Raw genomic sequence first — 6,000 nt, 5'->3', positions numbered from 1 at the left:
ACAGTCAAGGAAACAGTCAGAAAAACTAAGAGGCAGCCCACGGAATGGGAGAAGATATTTGCAAATGACACTACAGATAAAGGACTGGTATCCAAGATCTACAAAGAACTTCTCAAACTCAATACACGAGAAACAAATAAACAAATCAAAAAATGGGCAGAAGATATGAACAGACACTTTTCCAATGAAGACATACAAATGGCTAACAGACACATGAAAAAATGTTCAAAATCATTAGCCATCAAGGAAATTCAAATCAAAACCACACTGAGATACCACCTTACGCCAGTTAGAATGGCAAAAATAGACAAGGCAAGAAACAACAAATGTTGGAGAGGATGTGGAGAAAGGGGATCCCTCCTACATTGTTGGTGGGAATGCAAGTTGGTACAGCCACTCTGGAAAACCGTGTTGAGGTCCCTTAAAAAGTTAAAAATTGAGCTACCCTATGATCCAGCCATTGCACTACTGGGTGTTTACCCCAAAGATACAGACGTAGTGAAGAGAAGGGCCATATGCACCCCAATGTTCACAGCAGCAATGTCCACAATAGCTAAATCGTGGAAGGAGCCGAGATGCCCTTCACAGATGACTGGATTAAGAAGTTGTGGTCCATATATACAATGGAATATTACTCAGCAATCAGAAAGAACGAGTTCTCAACATTTGCTACAACATGGATGGCACTGAAGGAGCTAATGCTAAGTGAAATAAGTCAAGCAGAGAAAGACAAGTATCATATGATTTCTCTCATCTATGGAACAAAAGAACTAGGAAGATCGGTAGGAGAAGAAAGGGATAAAGAAAGGGGGGGTAATCAGAAGGGGGAATGAAACATGAGAGACTATGGACTATGAGAAACAAACTGAGGGCCTCAGAAGGGAGGGGGGTGGGGGAATGGGATAGACCGGTGATGGGTGGTAAGGAGGGCACGTATTGCATGGTGCACTAGGTGTTATACGCAACTAATGAATCATCGAGCCTTACATCGGAAACCGGGGATGCACTGTATGTTGACAAACATAATAAAACATTAAAAAAAGAAAAAAAAAAGAAAAACTGTGAGATGCAAGATGCTTTCTCTATGGTGTTCTTTCAGAGACTTCAGTATATGGCACTTTCCTTATGTTTTCTTAGACGCCTGTTGAAATGCTTTCATCTTCATGATAGAATACGTGAGGTGAAAGATGGCTTCGATACAATATTCTGTCTTAAATATTCGTTATTGGCCCTTTCCCTATGCTTTTATTCCCACTCTGAAACATTCTTCCATCATCATGACAGACGACGGGAGTTGGAAGACTGTTTCCATGCACTCCTATTACTGAGAGTTACATCTGGGGCTGTTTCCTTAAGTGAACCTTAAGGAAACATAGGGAAGCCCTAGTGTCTTCACTGATCAAAGTTGCCGTCTCTCTACACAAACTCTTTAGCTAATTGACTGATTGCACTTTCTTTTTGTTTTCACACAACCTTTTCGAATGGCTTTCATCCTCATGAAAGAAGTGAGTTGAGTGATGCTTTCTGTGTAGTATTATTACAGTTTTAAATGAAGTGCATTATCTTGATGCTCGCAGGCACTGTTTTGCACAATGCTCCCACTTCATGAGAAAAGATGTGAGATGCAAGATGCTTTTAGATAGAGTATTCTCTCCTAGTGTAAAGTAGGTGACACCTTCCTTATGCATTCGTAGACACTTGAAAAACTTGCGATCATCCTCACAGAAGCTGTGACTTGGAAGATGGTGTCCATTTGGTGTTCTGACTGAGATTTGTATATAGTGCCCTCTTCCTTAAGGTTCAAGGCACGTGCTGGACAACGGGTGTATATTCATGGGTCACCATGTTACTTCAATGTTGCCTTCTATCAACACGGAGTTGTTTCTCACAACTACTTAGATAGGACCTCTCCTTATGCTTTCACTTGCACTTCTGCAAGTACTCCCATCTTCATTACAGAAGATGTGAGTTGAAAGATTTTTTCCAAGGGTGTTCTTACCTGAGCATACAGAATGTTCCTTAGGTTTCATGCAGATTTTGGAACATACATCCACCCTCATGAACTTGATTTGGAAAGTTGTCTCCAGATGGTGCTCTTTAATAGTGCTAAGCGTATGGCACTTCTTTTACCGTTCAACACAGATATTTGAAAAAGCTTCTCTCTTCATCAGGATGTTTGAAGTTTCATTCTCTATACAGAACCTTGGTGCTCAGAGTGGAGTAAACGTCATTTCTTTACAAGTTCCTTTACCCTTGAGCCAATGCTTTCAGCCTCATGAGAAAAGATCTGAGTTTCAGACAGTGTCCTACGGATTTCCCTCATAAAGTTAAGCGTACGATAATTCCCTTATGCTGAGAAACACTTCTGAGAATGCTTCCAACTTCGTAAAAGAAGATGTGCCTTGAAGGATGGATTCGGTACGGTCGTTTCTTGAAGCTAAGTCTCTGCCACTTTCCTTATGCTTTCAGGGCAATGATGCAAACGTTTCCATCTTCATGACAGAATTTGTTGGTTGAAAGATGCTATCTACCCAGTGCTCTCACCTACTATTAAGTTTATGGCACTTTCGTTAAGGTTCAACACACAGGAAAGAAACCCCGGTTGATCCATTTGTCAGGAGGTTGGTTTGATATTGTTTTCTATCTACACAGATTTGGTTCTTAGAATTAAGTAGACGGCACTTCTTTATGAGCTCGCACACATTCTTACTACACTTCACTACAGAAGTTGTGAGTTGAGACATGGTGTCAATACAGTGTTCCTGTATAGAGTGAAACAACGCGCTTTATGCGTCTGTTTTCACAGACAGTTTTGCACATACTTCCGTTTTTATGACAGAAGACTGTGAGATGCAAGATGCTTTCTCTATGGTGTTCTTTCGTGGACTTCAGTATATGGCACTTTCCCTACGTTTTCTTAGACACCTGTGCCAATAGTTTCATCTTCACGACCGAAGATGTCAGGTGAATGTTGGCTTTGATACAATGTTCTTCCTTGAAGATTGGTTAGTGGCCCTTATGCTTTCATTCCCACTCTGCAACATGCTTCCATCATCATGACAGAGGATGGGAGTTGGAAGACCCTTACCATGCTCTTCTTACTGAGAGTTACGTCTATGGCAGTTTCCTTAAGGTTCAACACACATATTGGAAAACCCTGGTGTCTTCAGTGATCAACGTTACCGTCTCTCTGCACAAACCTGATTCACTGAATGGAGTGATGGCACTTTCTTTTCCTTTTCACACAACATTTTTGATCGGCATCCTCTTTTTTTGGAAATTTTGTTTGGAAATTTTAATATGCCTTTCTCAATATCTGATGGAAAAAGCAGACAAAACATTGGTAACAAATGTGACCTAATTGACGTCTATGTAATATTGCATAATACGTGCAGAATACATTATTTCCAGTGGTCATAGACTATTTACCCAAACAGATGATATGTTGTTCCATGAATCATGTCTACATTTTAACATCCTGAAACTAACTAGATTCTATTCGTAGGCCACCAAGGAATAGAGCCCGAGTCCTCATGAAAAGAAGACCAGGAAATCCCTCCATGTTTAAAAATTCAATGTAACTTTGCTGCATATCCTAAGGGTCAGAGAGGGAATCGCAATGGACATTTTCCACCTTTTCTACATCAGGGCTCACACACAATGGCCCTTTGTCTCTGAAGAGCACTGACTATCCTAACATAGACAGGACTTAAGCCTCCTATCAGAGTTCTGCATGTCCCAGGCACACCTGGCAGCCTTGGCCTGTGCCCACACACACCTCCCTCCAGCTTTCCTTTCTGGTGGCATTGTGTTAAGGTAGTCAACATAGCCATATGGAGATGAGAAGCTCCCCACTCCTAGTGATGATGTTGCTATTGTCCCCACCAAGCTAATAACATGATTTCTGAGAGAATTACAACAAAATAGCAGTTTCTTGACCTTCATGAAAGTGTGAAAATCATCTTGTGAGTCATCTTTTCGAAACACGGTTTCACCATGTGTTCTTTTCTCTGGAAAAGATATAGACCCAATGGTAATTATGGCTCCTGAGCACCTGCTCTTGGGAGAATCCATACTGGCTCTGAGTAGCATTCTCCCTCGTAAACTTCTCAACTGGGGTGTAGATAGAATGAGTCCCATTTTTAGATGGATAGACAAAGGCTCAGAAATGATATGAATTACAGAGGATTTTAGTGTCAGAAACCTAAGTGTGATCTCCAAACTGACTCCAAGTCCCTTGTTCTTCCATACAAGGTACCATTTCGCTCTACCCCAGGTCTTCTCAATCTGGAAACCTAGGAAGTATTAGGATTTTCTTGTTGTGTGGCCAAATGGAATGAATTCGGCTGCCTTTTCACCTCTGCCCATCATGATCATGAAGATAATTCTCTCAGTGGAGGACCTTTGAGTCGGAGACTTAAAGATCCCTAGGAATAGAGATACTATACTATTTTTCTGATATTAAAGTGACTGAAAGAACTATGCTTTTTTAATTGATGGAGGCTCTGGTCTGTAGAGTGTCCTGTAAGGTCGGAAATAGTATTTAAAGCAGTTAGCCTCTTCTATAGAGTGAGACAATGCTTCTAAAGATTTCCTAAATATTCCCTTACCTGTGATTATTTATTCCCAACCATCGTAGTGTTTCTATGTTACGATTATGATTTCATTAAGGCCAACGTTGCGGAGAAAGAACTTAGTGTATCCAGGGGCACTTTCGTGTTGTGACAGTGAGCTATTCTGTTGTATTCTGTAGTCCAAGGGAATGGTGCCAGACATCTCTAAGATGTGTAAAATTCTGACTGTAAATGATCTCTATGCTTCAGAGATTTGGGCAGGACAAGGGGAGGAGTCCAGAGACCATGAACGCCTCTGTTACCTGTGTTGACCATGGAGCAGGTAACCTTCTGTAGGGGTCCTTTGATGTCTCTTGACTATTGGAAAGGTGCTTTCATCTCACGTTCCACCATTTGGTAGTGATGATAAGGATAAGAGTAATTTTTATGTCATACCATCTGTGAGGCCTGATCTTGGCCTCCCAGGAAAGCTCTCCTTTAACATTTTACCCAGCTCAAAATGACTGGGCAAACCCTCAAAGCATGGGCCCTATTTCTGCCCCCAGCACTTATTGTCCATATGCATCAAAAAGAAAAAGAGAACCAAAAAATGCCTTTGCCAACATCAAGGTGAGAACACAAAAGAACCTTTCTTGCTCCCATAAGATTAAAGTCATACTGATTTGTACATAATGAAAACATAAGAAAAAGTCTGTCACTTTCTGGAACCTTCTTCCTCATCGTGATGTATAACTGTACGTAGCACAACTCAGAACAAATATATGACCCTGCCCTAAATGTTCCTTCCCTGGAGCACTCCCTTCTTTGTGAATATTGTGTCTCCCAGGCAGCTGTCCTTGACTTGGGTTTGAATAAAACTCTCTTCCTTCCTCTCTAAAATGTTTTAAAAGGTTCCTTCATTTAGTGTCGACAATAACACTCTGTTTTCAAGTGAAAAATAAATGTTCCTGGTTCACAACCGCGACAGAACAGAAGGCCGGCTTTTCCTTCCTTCCCTGTAGAACTAAGCATGTGTATATAGATTGCAGCACAAATGGGCTCACCCTAGAAGGATGTTTTGAAGGTCTGAGAAGCACTATCCACTCCATGGGTGAGACAAGAAGGCAAAGCTATTCCCGCTTGGAGCATTCCTTTTGGCGCTTAAAATTGCCTTGGATATGCATAAAAGCATTGCATTTCCTAAAGCCCAAGGCTGGAACAGTCTGAGAGCAGCTGACCTTGCCAGGAACCAGGCACACCCTTGCAGGAAGGGTTGGTGCAGAAGGGAAGGGGCAGGGCTCTGAGGGTGGTCTGCAGCTAGAGGGGTCCGCGAAAGGGGCCGTGTGTGTGTGTGTGTGTGTGTGTGTGTGTGATTGCAGCCCTGCCCATGATCCCTGTCATGCCTGCTCAGGGCGTTTAGCCAAGGAGGTGCCTCCTGGACCTCTGC

Source organism: Ursus americanus, unplaced genomic scaffold (assembly GCF_024610735.1).
Source record: "Ursus americanus isolate L20-20 unplaced genomic scaffold, mUrsAme1.1.p SCAF_67, whole genome shotgun sequence".
Classification (NCBI taxonomy): domain Eukaryota; kingdom Metazoa; phylum Chordata; class Mammalia; order Carnivora; family Ursidae; genus Ursus; species Ursus americanus.
Note: the sequence above shows the minus strand (reverse complement) of the source record.